The sequence below is a fragment of the Quercus robur genome, chromosome 2 (genome assembly GCF_932294415.1).
Source record: "Quercus robur chromosome 2, dhQueRobu3.1, whole genome shotgun sequence".
NCBI classification, from domain to species: Eukaryota; Viridiplantae; Streptophyta; class Magnoliopsida; order Fagales; family Fagaceae; genus Quercus; species Quercus robur.
In genome coordinates, this window is record NC_065535.1 from 94,527,658 (window position 1) to 94,542,792 (window position 15,135).

Below are 15,135 nucleotides of genomic sequence, written 5' to 3' on the forward strand. Positions count from 1 at the left end.
CAAGGTGATTTATAATCTGAACTCTTGAATCTTCTCCATGCCAGTCAAAGCTCCGTGAACTAGCATCTCAGCAACCAAAGACCTCAAATGACCGGGATGATATCTTCTTTAAAGTCATGGGACAAGAAAAACCTGGATACGTGCGCACATATGGCTTGGTACCAAACCCCTCTGATGTATTGGGCTCAACATCTAGCCTTACAGAGGCCAAGATGGTAGCTACTGCAGAGATGAGTAAGATGGTGGAGAAAATGGAGGCCATGGAGCAAAGATACACTTGCATGGAAGCACAGATAACTAAGATGACATCATACATGGAAAGATTCCTCAAGAAGCAAGTAAGATGACATGCTTTGGATGTTAAGACTCTGATTTTGAATATTAGTGATTGCAATTGTGTTAGTAAATGAGATTTACTGTACAAGTTCATTAAATATGACTTTAAGAACTTGAAGAACGAATCAATCTGTAGTCTGTACATTCTGAAAATGTGTTCTAGACTTCTAGTTCAATTTTGTGACACTGTGAGGAATGAATCAATCTATACATTCTGAAATGTGGCCTCTCATGCCTGTAAATCTGTACCGATTTGCTGATTGTTGACTTAATGATGGGTAGTGTATAAGGACATTATTTTTTTTTAAAGCTTCATACTTGTTTCTTGCATTTTTGCTCAAGTATTCTTAGTGGTTTGATGTATCAATTTCATGAAAGATGGCTAACTGTCTAACATTGTTTATGTTTTGAAGCAATTAAAGATGTGACTTGGTCGTCTACTAACCTGTTTCATTATACATTAGCTTTGCTAGTTATTCACTTGTGCGGTTATGCCACTAACCAAAATCTTAACTGTACAGATCCTAATTCAGTTTCTTTTACGTTCTCATTCTGTTTGCAGGATGAGCAGAGTGGCAGTGATGGTTGAAACAAATGGAGCCATTTAGCAAGAACTGTCTTATTGAATTGATTGGAACTTACTGGATTTTGTTGATAATAATGCTTGAGTTGTAAACAAGTTTCATTAATATGGTTTTCTTTTAAGATTATGATCAGAATGTAATGAATAAGGTCCATATATAGACTTCATAACTGTCAATGCTGCACAGATAATTCATTCGAATTTTTATATGTAGTAGCTTTTAATTTTATTTGAGTCTCCTTTGAAAGGATATCTTTTCTCTGATATTTACGACCCTGGTGACAGTATTTAAATTTTTTTTGTTTTCGTTTTACGTTCTTTTTTTTTATAGCAAAATATTTTTAATCAGACAACTATTTTTAGCAATTCCAACCCTTGTTGAAAAATATTTAAGCAACATCATGTCTAAATAGTTTTACTAAAATATATGAAAATTTAAGAAGCACGATATTATTTGGGAAAAAATAAAAAATAAAAAGGGGTGTACATTTTTTTAGTTTCTTTTTCCTTTGTTTTTTTCTTAAGTTTTTTATACTTACTAAGACACGACCACTCTCCAATTTCAACACAAAATTATATTCCTAATGTTATTAGCAAAATTAATTCTTCAAATAATCTAAGAAGAAACATTATCTTAGGTATTCTTCAACAGCCTTTCCTCAACTTTGTGATTAGTTATTGGTTTTTGGGCTTGATGCATCTTAGTTCATGTGTATGGAGTTTATTAATTATGCGTGCAGGCCAAATATTGATTTTTTTAGTATGTAATAAGTTTATATCCCTTTATGAGTTAGGGTTTAATGTAAATGTCATAATCATAGTTTTTTTTTTTTTTTTCTCTTGTTTATTTATTTATTTATTATTATTATTATTATTATTTTATAGATAGTTATAAGAGGAATGAAGATTTAAACCCTAGATGTCTCCATTGGAAATACTAAAAAATGTCAATTAGTTGAGTTACAAAATTCAACTAATTGACACTTAGTTCATGTGTATGGGGTTTATTAATTATGCGTGCGGGTCAAATATTGATTTTTTTACTATGGAATAAGTTTATATCCCTTTATGAGTTAGGGTTTAATGTAAATGTCATAAACGTAGGGTTTTTTCTCTCTCTTCTTTTTTGATAATTTGATATGGATATTTAAACCCCAAATGTCTCCATTAGAAACACTAGAAAATGTCAATTAGCTAGTTACTCTTAGCAAATACAAGGGTTAATCCTTGCTCTCACTCTATTAATTAGTTAGTCTTACCATTAGACCTAGTATCTTCCATGTTGCACAACTTTTCTTTGCAGCCAAAGACAAGTACAAATCATTTATTAATTTTAAGGGTAGCTTCAAACTAAATAGCTAGTTTCAAAATTTAAAGGTTTAATTTGTAGCAATGTTAAGCTCCAATCTTTAATTTGAAACTTTTGAAACTATAAACTTTAATTTGAAATCACCCTTATAACATGCCCCATTAAGTTTCCAACAATATTAAGTCGCGGACATACAAAGTAAACTAAATATTACATTCCTTGGTATCGAAATTACAGTGAAATTATTTTGTGCATTAATTTGATGTGCATCTTCCTCTAACATATAGGTCAATACTACATATGTGATTCCTATACATATATGAACTATATTTATATGAGAGGAACATGTAATATACCATGTATACGTGAATATTAGATTAGTTTTTCCTAATTATATTAAACATTGGTACTAGAAGCTGCATACATGCCAAATGAGACCTATATTTATGTGAGAGGAATATATAAAATACCATCAATGTATACAGGTTTATTAGATTAGTTATTCCTAATTAGAATTAACATTGCCCTTTGGCATATATATATATATATATATATATGGAGCTTCTAGTACTTGGAAGCTCCACTAGAAGCACTATAAATGCCAAATGGCAAAGTCTTAATGTGTGTATGAGAGAGAGAGTGAGAATAAATGAGCTCATTTATTCTTTAATTAATTAAATCCCATGTATTTAGAAATTATTTAATGAGACATATTCATTATATTTCATAATAATTAAATCTCATTTATTATTATATACATACACACACATATATATATTTTTAACATGTAGCGTTTTTCCTATGATGATTGTTCTTTATTATCAAGGTAAAATACAATCGATTTTTTGTATAAGGGGAGTTTAAACCTGAAATCTCTTATCTAATAACAAAAGACTAATTGGAACCCACAAATCTCATTTGTTTTTCTGTTGATTCACCTTGGCAAAATTGGTATTTCATATTAGATAGGAATTTTCTACTTGTCATATTATATATAGAGATTAGATTTGTCAACTTTACATATACCAACTTTACTTATATATGGCATAAATTAGCATTTGCTTATATATAGCGAGATTTTTGAGGTTGAAATCTGCATAACATTGAGGTACATTTTCTTATTCAAGATGAAGTGCTTTTCATCTTTCGCTTTGCTTTTGGTGTTTTTCTTAGTTTTTTTAAGTAGCAATACGATCCTCGCCTCCTCTCGTTTTGGTAAGCATAGTTCCTTCTAATTTTGAAGTTCGGGTGTGTATATTTTATATTCTATATATGATTATTAATAACTCAAAATGTAGAAAATAGACCTAATATTCAAACAATTAAGAAAGAAAATGTTCTAACTATAAACATGCAATAGTTTTAATTTATGTGATTCACTTCATTATCATCAAGTCAAGTTAGACCCATAATACAACACCGATTTTTTCTTAGAATGTGCTTTTATCCTCTACTTATTGGATGATTGTTAAATTAACTAAATGGTCTAATACAAAGCCTACATATATAAATCTCCATTTGCTAAGTCTGGAGTTATTTGAAAACATGGGTGTACTACATATCTAACTAGGTTAAATACTAGTGTACTCTAGTCGCTGCAATTTTGAACTGAAATCATAACTTGATATCAGTGCAAAAAGAATTCGCGTGTACAATTGTGTGCAACAACTAGTATGAAATAAACATTGTTCATCTAACTAATGGATTTTTTTTTCCTTTCTACTTGGTTTTGAAAACAGGTCGTGAGTTGTACAACTATGAAGAATGTGACCTAACCATCGTTCCTTGGAGGCAGTGTAACAAGGAGACATGCAACGTGTGCTGCGAAGAACACTTCGCACAAGGTCAAAATGCTCGTTGCATTGCACAACCTCATGGCCATTTTACTTGCTGCTGCGATCTTTGAAATGAATATTGATGAGGATAAAATTAGGTAGACAAAAGTGACGGTACAGGCTTGACAAGGGTGACGAGATGGTCTTGCCGTCAGCATTCCTTCAAGGCTGACGGGGACCTGAAGTAAAAGAACTCCACATAAAGCCGAACATCCTGAAGTTGACGGGATAAACATAGATTGACGGGATAACATAAACTGATGGCGTCAGTCTATGGAATGTTTGATCTGCACGTTTACATGTATAAGTAAATAACTTGCTCCCCACGTTTCATGAAATCTAAGGACTCCTATATGGAAAGAATCCCGTAAAATACGCCTAAGAAGACTCCTATAAGGAAAAGACTTCTACTCCAAGGAAAAGAGGGGCAGCCCTCGCTACTATAAAAACCCAAGCACCCTCACAAACCAAGGTACGCATAATTTACCCTCTCTAGCACTCTAGAGCAGTAAGAATAATTCTAACTTGACCTTCGGAGGGTGTTTGGCCGGTACCACACCGGTACTCCCCACTAGGTTATTCCTTTTCGTTGTGCAGGTGCCATTTGCGATCGTACGAGGAACGTGTGACTCACTGGTGGTATTATTTCCGGCATCATCAGTTGGCGCCGTCTGTTGGAAACGTTTTAGCACATTTTCGCTTCCCAGACAGAAGAGTTACATGGTACTCACTCGCTCAATGGCGACCACCAACGACGTTCAAGAAGAAGAAGCCCCTACGACCGCGCTTGAAAGACAGTTGAGGACACTCGCCGCCGCCGTGGAGCGCCTCACCAAACAAAACCACGACCTAGAAGAGCAACTAAGACAAAAAAATGTAGCGCCCAACAACCATGGAGCAGATCAAGAAGGAACCAGCGCCGACAAAAGAAACCAGGAAGGACCCCAGGCCAGCAACGCCCCGAGCAAACCAGAACGACAAAACACAAGCATCCCCTCCCTCGCAGAAACCACTCCGCCGCTTGTTATCGCAGAGATGCAAGCCATGAAGGAACAAATGGAGGTTATGATGAATGCTCTCAAGGGACGAGTATCAAGCGACCTTGACGACCTTGTCAACCGAACTGACTCGCCATTCACCGCCACCGTCAACACCTACCCTTTACCAAGTAAGTTCCGCATGCCACAGATAGACAGTTATGACGGGGTCAAGGACCCACTGGACCACCTGGAGACTTTCAAGACCCTAATGCACCTTCAAGGAGTTGCGGATGCCATCATGTGTAGGGCCTTCCCTACAACGCTGATGGACGCAGCAAGAATTTGGTTCAGCCGACTGACGCCAAACTCCATCAGCACCTTCAAAGAGCTCAGCGCTCAGTTTACCGCACACTTCATTGGAGGCCATCGATACAAGAAGTCTACGGCTTGCTTGATGAGTATGAAGCAGCGAGAAGATGAAACTTTAAGAGCCTACATCTCCCGCTTCAACAAACAAGCACTCTCGATCGACGAAGCCGACGATAAGATACTTGTTGCGGCATTCACGAATGGCTTGAAGAAGGGTAAGTTTTTGTTTTCCCTATACAAAAACGACCCAAAAACCATGTCGGAAGTACTTTATCGCGCCACAAAGTATATGAACGCTGAAGATGCGTTGTTAGCTCGAGAAGAGAGGCCCAGGAAAAGAGAAAGGCAGGAAGACAATCGACAGGACCAAGGCCGAAAGAAGGCAAGAACAGGAGACCGAAGGGACGAAAGGCGCCCTAAGCCCCTAGGGGGAAGGTTCACGAGCTTCACTCTGCTAACAGCCCCGATAGATCAAGTCCTTATGCAAATTAAGGACGAAGAGGCTCTGACATTCCCGGGAAAACTGAAAAGCGACCCCAAAAAAGGTTCCCGGGATAAGTATTGCCAATTCCACCGCGACCACGGCCACGACACAGCTGATTGCTATGACCTCAAGCAGCAGATTGAAGCCCTTATCAGACAAGGAAAGCTGCAGAGATTCGTTAGCAAGGAGAAAACGGATCCCCCCGAACAAGACCAACGTCCCCGACGGGACAATGAGCGTCCGAGGCCCCCGATCGGAGATATAAGGATGATCGTAGGAGGAACGGCTGCCACCGGGTCATCCAAGAAGGCCCGCAAGACCTATCTTCGGATGGTACAAAATGTTCAGCTGACGGGAGTCGTACCAAAGATAGCACGGAGAGAGGGTCCCATAATCGGATTCTCGGAAGAAGACGCGCAACGCCTTCACCATCCACATGACGACGCACTCGTCGTCAGCTTGCGTGTAGGAGATTACAATATGCACCGGGTGCTGATCGACAATGGCAGTTCAGCAGATATCTTGTACTACACAGCATTCCAGCAGATGAGGATCGACAAGGAGCGACTGATCCCAACAAATGCCCCGCTTGTTGGCTTCGGCGGGAGCCGAGTATTCCCACTGGGCGCGGTCACATTATCCGTAATTGTAGGTGATTACCCTCAACAGATAGCGAGGGACGTGACATTCTTGGTAGTTGATTGCTCGTCAGCCTACAACGCTATCCTCGAGAGACCCACGCTCAACTCATGGAAGGCGGTAACCTCCACCTACCACCTGATGATAAAGTTCCCAACTGACTACGGAGTAGGGGAGCTGCGCGGGAGTCAGATGGCCGCGCGCGAATGCTACATAGCCATGATGGAAATGGAGGATCAGGTTCAGGCTTTAAGCATAGAAGAGCACCGGACGGTAACGGAGCCGGTTGAGAAGTTAGAAGAGATACCCCTTGACAGTTCCGATCCTGGCCGGACGACCAAAATTGGAACGCTCGCTAACCCCACGGTCCATCAGGAGCTCATAACCTTCCTCAGACGCAATCAAGACGTATTCGCATGGGGTCATGAAGATATGCCGGGAATAGATTCTTCAGTCATGGTGCACAGGTTGAATGTGTCGCCCGCCTTTCTGCCTATCAGACAAAAGAAGAGGGTGTTTGCCCCCGAGCGAGACCGAGCCATAGCAGAGGAAGTCAGAAAGCTACAGGAAGCGAGCTTCATTAGGGAAGTATACTATCCCTACTGGTTAGCAAATGTAGTAATGGTCAAAAAAGCGAGCGGGAAATGGCGGATGTGTGTGGACTTCATCGACCTTAACAAGGCCTGCCCCAAGGATAGCTACCCCTTCCCGAGGGTTGACGTCCTAGTAGACTCTACAGCCCGACACCAGTTGCTGAGCTTCATGGACGCTTTCTCGGGGTACAACCAAATCCGAATGCACGAAGCCGACCAGGAGAAAACGTCGTTCGTGACCAGCCAAGGCCTCTTCTGTTACAAGGTCATGCCCTTCGGCCTGAAGAACGCAGGCGCAACGTACCAAAGGCTCATGAACAAAATGTTCGCGCAACAGATTGGGAGGAATGTCCAGGTCTACGTAGACGACATGCTAGTCAAAAGCCGAAGGGAGGAAGATCATCTAGGAGATCTCAAAGAAACATTCGACACACTTCGCTCCTACAACATGAAGCTCAATCCGGGGAAATGTGCCTTTGGAGTGACGGCAGGAAAATTCTTGGGATTCATGGTATCTCAAAGGGGAATCGAGGCAAACTCGGATAAGATCCGGGCCATTATGGATATGGCACCACCAAGAAATGTGAAGGAGGTGCAAAGCCTCAATGGAAAGATAGCGGCGCTGAATAGGTTCATGTCAAGGGCGACGGACAAATGCTTGCCCTTCTTCCGAACATTAAAGAAATCCTTCGAGTGGACTGACGAATGCCAGCAAGCCTTCGAAGAATTGAAGGCTTACCTCTCCTCCCCACCATTGCTAAGCCCGTCGCAGCCAGGAGAAGAACTTTTCCTCTATCTAGCCGTCTCCCCCGCAGTCGTTAGCGCGGCCTTGGTCAGAGAAGAAGAGAAAGTGCAAAAACCCGTGTACTACGCAAGCCGAGCACTTCACGGTGCCGAAGAAAGATACCCGCCCATGGAGAAACTTGCCTTCGCATTAGTTACGGCAGCCTGTAAACTCAAACCATACTTCCAAGCTCATACTGTAAACGTCCTGACTGACAAGCCCTTACGATGGGCAATGAGCAGCCCCGAGGTCGCGGGACGATTGGCGCTATGGGCTATAGAGCTGAGCGAATTTGACATTCAGTATCGCCCGCGGACCGCCATCAAGGGACAGATCGTCGCCGACTTTATAGCTGAGTTCACTCATGACGAAGACAAGGGGGCAGCAGAGTCCCCTCAATGGAGCATATATACGGACGGATCGTCCAACAGGCAAGTCGCAGGGGCCGGCATTGTGCTACTATCGCCCGAAGGAGACACCATCGAATGTATGGTCCGTCTCGACTTCCCTGCCACCAACAATGAATCGGAGTATGAGGCTCTAATAGCGGGGCTTGACCTCGCCAAAGTAGCAGGAGTCGCGAGGGTAGTCATCTACTGCGATTCACAGGTCATCACTAACCAAATAAACGGAGACTACGATTGCAAGGGCGAAAAGATGAAAAGGTACCTTGATGAAGTAAGGACGAGGGTGGGTGACCTAGAAGCCAAAGTCGTCCAGATTCCCAGAGAAGAAAACGAGAGAGCCGACCGTCTCGCGAAGGCCGCTTCAGCTGAACAAATGGTCATCCCTGGTAATGTACTCTCTTTCGTACAGCTTTCCCCGCTAATAGATCTCAGCAACATGCAGGAAATATGCTCCGAAAGTAGCTGGACAGCGCCGTTAGTTTCGTACCTAAAAAACGGGGTCTTACCAGATGAGAAGGAAGCCGCAAGGAAACTTACAGTCCAGGCGGCGAGGTTCGTCCTGATAAAAGACGTCCTGTATAAAAGAGGTTTCTCCCGACCATATCTGAGATGCTTGGGTACGGAAGAGGCAGACTACGTCATGAGAGAAGTACATGAAGGAATCTGCGGAAACCACTCAGGGTCTAGATCGTTGGTACACAAGCTTGTGCGAGCAGGGTATTATTGGCCCACCATGCAGAAGGACGCCAAAGCCTATGTCAGGGCCTGCGACAAATGCCAAAGGTTCAGCAATATTATTAGACAACCAACCGAAGAGCTGACCCCGATAACAGCCCCATGGCCGTTCGCACAGTGGGGGTTAGATATTATGGGACCATTCCCTACAGCCGTACGACAGCTAAAATTCCTGGTAGTAGGCATCGACTATTTCACAAAATGGGTGGAAGCTGAAGCTTTGGCAACGATTACAGAAAAGAACGTGCGGAGCTTTGTCTGGAGATGTATCATATGCAGGTTTGGCATTCCTAGAGTCTTTGTCTCGGACAACGGGAGACAATTCGACAACAACCCCTTCCGGGATTTTTGCTCACAGTTAGGAATAAAGAACCACTACTCCTCCCCCGCCCACCCTCAAGCTAATGGACAGGTCGAAGTCACGAACCGATCCTTGCTCAAGATTATCAAGACTCGGCTCGAGGGGGCAAAGGGTATATGGCCCGAAGAATTGCCAAGTATACTATGGGCATACAGGACGACGGCAAGAACACCCACGGGAGAGACACCGTTCCGACTGACGTATGGGGGCGAAGCAGTTATCCCAGCCGAAGTTGGACTCACAAGCTACAGGGTGCACAACCATGATGAGAACAAAAACGACAAGGCTATGCGACTACAGCTCGACCTAGTGGACGAGATCAGAGCAACAGCAGAACAAAGGCTCGCTAGGTACCAGGACCGCATGGCCAAACACTACAACTCTCGAGTCCGACATAGAGACTTCCAAGTTGGAGACCTTGTTCTTAGAAAGGTCATGGGTGCCGCTAGGGACCCTACTCAAGGGAAACTCGGCCCCAATTGGGAAGGACCTTACCGAGTTACATCGTGGCAGAGAAAAGGTACTTACCACCTAGAGACATTGGAAGGACAGAAGCTACCACACCCATGGAACGCCGAACACCTATGGAAGTATTACCAATAGGAGCAACAACATGAAGACCGACCTATTTTTTTTTATTCCAGCAAACTTTAGTTTTACTCCTCGGATTTATCATTTACTTTAGTTTTTTCTTTTTTTGCAACAAATACTTTTTAGCCCGAAGGGCAGGATTCGGTTTTAATTACTTTTATTTAAATGCATGACAATAAGAGGAGTTTATTCAGAAATTGCTGGAGTATTTATTCTTTCTACGGTCCACTAATTTCACATCCTAAGACGGCTAAGTCCATAACACAAGGTCCTAAAAAACTGACGGACCAAAAAGGTGTCAAAAGACATCAAGGCCAAGGCCGAAAATCTGACGGTCAGAAAAAGCTAAAAGCTAAAAAGCTGACGGTCCAATAAGATGGTGCAACCATCATATGGACAAGGTCCTCAAAACTGACAGACCAACAAAGATGTCAAAGACATCAACGCCTAAAAACTGACGGACCAAAAAGATGTCAAAAGACATCAAGGCCAAGGCTGAGAAGCTGACGGTACGAAAAGGCTAAAAGCTAAAAAGCTGACGGTCCAATAAGATGGAGCAACCATCATATGGACAAGGTCCTCAAAACTGACGAACCGACAAAGATGTCAAAAGACATCAACGCCTAAAAACTGACGGACCAAAAAGGTGATAAGACATCAAGGCCAAGGCCGAGAAAATGACGGTCCGAAAAGGCTAAAGCTAAAAAAAAAAAAAAAAAAAAAAAAACTAACGGTCAGAAGAGATTGACGACTTTAAAAAGGTGCGACCAACCAAGAGCTGTAAACCGACGGTCATAAAGCTGACGGGGTTTTCAACAGTTCAAAGAACTGACGTATTCCAAGCAGACGAGAATTTTTACCAAAATTTCGTCTAAAACAAAGAGAGATAAAAGCTACGGAAATGAAATACATGTGCAACTGTACATAAACGAAAAGGGCACTTAAACATGGTTTAAAACTACAACTGTTTAAAACTACAACTGTTTAAAAATTACAACTGTTTTCCAAAAAATTTAAAAAGCAACTGTTTTGTACATAGCTACAATTAAGCAGTAGGAACGTCAGCAGGGTCGCCGTCAGCCTGATGGTCTTCAACATCCACGATCACGGCTGGAGAATCAGAAGCTGTAGGATTAGCAGCAGGCTGTGCCAGGACTACACTGCCGTCATGCTCCGGAGTAGGGTCGGGCTGAGGAGAGCCGTCGTCTCCATCATCCATTGTAATCCCAGACAAGTCCAGCTCCGGGAAGGCCGACGCGACCTGTCGAAGGCAATCATCAAACCCAGTGCCGTAATACTGAGCACATGAGTCGATAAAAGACTGCGACGCTTTGAAGTCTCTAATCGCGTCAGTCTCCGCCGTCTGTAACTTCTCCCCCAGAGCCGTCACCTCTCCTTGGAGCTTGTCATTCTGGCCACTGACCGCCGTCAATTTTTCCTTAACCTCCTGCAGCTCCTGGTTAAGGATACGGACGGCTTCCTTGTACTGGGCCTGCTGATTCAACAGGTTCGTGTTGTGGCTACGAACTCGGCTGACGACCCCCTCCTTCGCCACACAACGGTCACGAAGGGCCTTGACACGAACCAAGGCCTAAAAGAACATATCCGTCAGTCTAAAAGTATACCAAAACAAGATAAGGCATGTTCAACCCAAAAATGTGAGAAACTTACCCTGGAGAGATCGAAGAGGGCCGACGCCCCTAAATCCTCCGTCCCCACCTGGTCACAGGGCTCCACGTCCGTCGGTTTTATCAGAGATTCAACCTCCCCGACGGCATATTCCTTATAGGTTAGGAGACGGCACGGACCCTCGTTGACGGGACCAGTGGAAGTCATCACCCCCTTTCCCGCGCCATGGCTAGGCTTCGGAGGGGACTTTTCCTTCAATGGTTCGTTTGCAGGAGTGACGGCAGTCTTTTTTGATAGACGGCCGTCACTCCCGTCGAGTTTCCTCTTCGCCACTTTGGCGACGGCCTTGGGGGTTGACGAGGCTTCCCCCCCTGCCTCCTTAGCCTTCCTCTCTTCCTTCTGACGAGCTGCGGCGGCCCGTATCCTTTGCTTCACGGATTCCATCTCTACAACACAAGAAAGACTGTTGGGGAAAGGGACGGAAAAATTAAACTGACGGGAAAATAAAAGTCTACTCACGTCGGCACGCAAACTCTTCCAGCCTACGAGCTTCCGCTGACGGATCTGGACCCCCACAGTATAAGTGAAGGGTGTCAAGAGTGATCAAATCCCTGCACTTACGGTCTTCCAAAGGGATTTCTAGAATCCGTTGGATGAACTCCTCCTGCTCGTCAGTTATGTGCGGACGGGTATAAGCTGAAAGAAATAAGAAGTGTTAGTACCGTCGCCTCAAAAAACACACGAGCCTCATAGTTGACGGGATTAACCTGAATCCCTGACAAAGGCCCAAGTGTTGTCAAAATAACCGCGGGGTATCGTCGCCCACTCCTCCTGACGGCAAACCCAATCCGTACCTTCAACAAAAAAATACCTACTCTTCCAGTTCCTATTTGAGTCTGGCATATCTGACACTAGCCGTAGCCCTTTCTCCCGGGCATTAAAGTGATATGTCCCCTTAGATGAGGCGATGTGGTGAGGCCTATAACAATAAAAGAATTCTCCTAGTGTAAGCTGACGGTGTCCTCCACTAAGATTGCCCCATAGGATTTCAGCTCCTATAAAAGTCCTCCAGGCGTTTGGGGCAACCTGGGTGACGGATATTCCAAGGAAGTCAGCAAGTTGACGGTGTAGAGCCGTCAACGGTAACCTCAGGCCCGCAGCAAACATGGCATCATACATGCCGACGTCAGCTGTCCTCCCGGAGTAACACCTCTCACCCTCTCTAGGGAGACGGATGGGTATGTGGTCTGAGATTTGATAACGAACCCGTAACTCCCTAAAAACTTTACCACTCATCCCAGGAAAAAATTTGTTGACGGCCCAATCCTCAGGAAGAATGAAGGGACGGTTATCTACGGGACCCTCCGAGGTTCCTTCACTGGATCTCTCATCCCCGTCACTATCCTCTCCGTCAACATCCATTCCATCCCCGTCGTTTTCATCCCCTCTTCCCTCATCCTCATCTCCCTCAACAAAACTCTCATCGCCGTTAGGAGATTGGGCTGACGACTCTCTCTCTGACGGGAGGGAGAAGTCTGACTCGTTTCCAGAACCAAAGGTTTTGTCGTAGCCCGCTCCTTCGCAGACTGGCGACTCGTCACAAGACGCGTTACTTGACATCTGACTACCTACAAGTGACGGGTTGAAACTAAGTACCTAGGCTGACGGCCTCACTAATGAGGCAAAAATAAAAAAGAAAAAGAAGGAAGGGGAGAGAAAATGAAAACTTACCGGTATGGAGGCCTTCTGGATGACTCTAAAGACAGCAACGGATAAGCCGACGGAAGTGAAGCTGACGAAAGTTGGGCGACGGTCTTTCTCTTCACAAGATCAGCAAGGTTGAAATAGTGAAAAATGAGGGGAAAGTGCTGTTTATATATGGAAAAAATGGCGCGGAAGACGAAGCGACGTCTCGTCAGAAGCAGAGCCAATAGGAACGAGCCACCTGTCCAAGGCATTAAATGCACAGATCCACACGAACGATATCCCTGCCTCTTTTGAAAACAAACTCCATAACCCGTCAGTATATAGTCTGACGGAGGTATGGAGTAGGGGGCAAGTGATGAGGATAAAATTAGGTAGACAAAAGTGACGGTACAGGCTTGACAAGGGTGACGAGATGGTCTTGCCGTCAGCATTCCTTCAAGGCTGACAGGGACCTGAAGTAAAAGAATTCCACATAAAGCCGAACATCCTGAAGTTGACGGGATAAACATAGATTGACGGGATAACATAAACTGACGGCGTCAGTCTATGGAATGTTTGATCTGCACATTTACATGTATAAGTAAATAACTTGCTCCCCACGTTTCATGAAACCTAAGGACTCCTATATGGAAAGAATCCCGTAAAATACGCCCAAGAAGACTCCTATAAGGAAAAGACTTCTACTCCAAGGAAAAGAGGGGTAGCCCTCGCTACTATAAAAACCCAAGCACCCTCACAAACCAAGGTACGCATAATTTACCCTCTCTAGCACTCTAGAGCAGTGAGAATAATTCTAACTTGACTTTCGGAGGGTGTTTGGCCGGTACCACACCGGTACTCCCCGCTAGGTTATTCCTTTTCGTTGTGCAGGTGCCATTTGCGATCGTACGAGGAACGTGTGACTCACTGGTGGTATTATTTCTGGCATCATCAAATATCATGCAAAAAACAAGTTCATATGAATAAAAGAAATCAAACAAGTTGTATTTGTTTGTGAGCTGAGAATTTATTGATGACAAAACCCCGGCCCCACTTAAAAGAGAAAGATTCTAAAATTATTATAAATTTTATTAGAAAAAATTTACAACTGATGTTGCAAGAATATGATTGGCATCACTTAAGGCTTCGTTTGGGAGTTTATAAGGGAATGGTAAGGAATGATCATAAGGGAATAGAAATAAATGGAATGTATTTTAGCAAAAGAAATGATTGAAAAAGAAAGGAATGGAATGAAATGTAATTAAGTAACCTTGTCTAGATGTTTTAAAATAAAAGAACGAAATTGAATGAAAATAAATGGAATTGAGTAACCTTATTTGGGAGTAACATAGAGAGAAATGAATGGAATCATTTTATGACAATTTTATTATTAGACCCTGCTTTAAAATAAATGTTTGAATATATAGGGGTATTTTAGGATTTTTAGTAAAAAATTCATTAAATCTAATTTCATTCCCTCTAATTCCTCCTAATTTTGGAGGGAATGAAAATTTGAGGTTTTAAGGGAATAGAGAGGAATGAGAATTCCTTCCTATCTATTCAATTCCCTCCCACTTAAACTTCTCATTAAAACTCCCAAATAAGATAAGGGAAGAATATTCTAAAATGATTCTTTTCATTCATTTCCATTTCCATTACATTACCTCCTCCCAAACAAGAGCTAAATAAAATAATAAATTATGGTTTGAATTACTTTTTTTGAAATTGGTGATACGACAGTTTGTAAAGTTTATACAGTAAAATTTGTAGTATTTCATCCCTAGCATGAATCAATTCTCTTGGAACAATTAGGG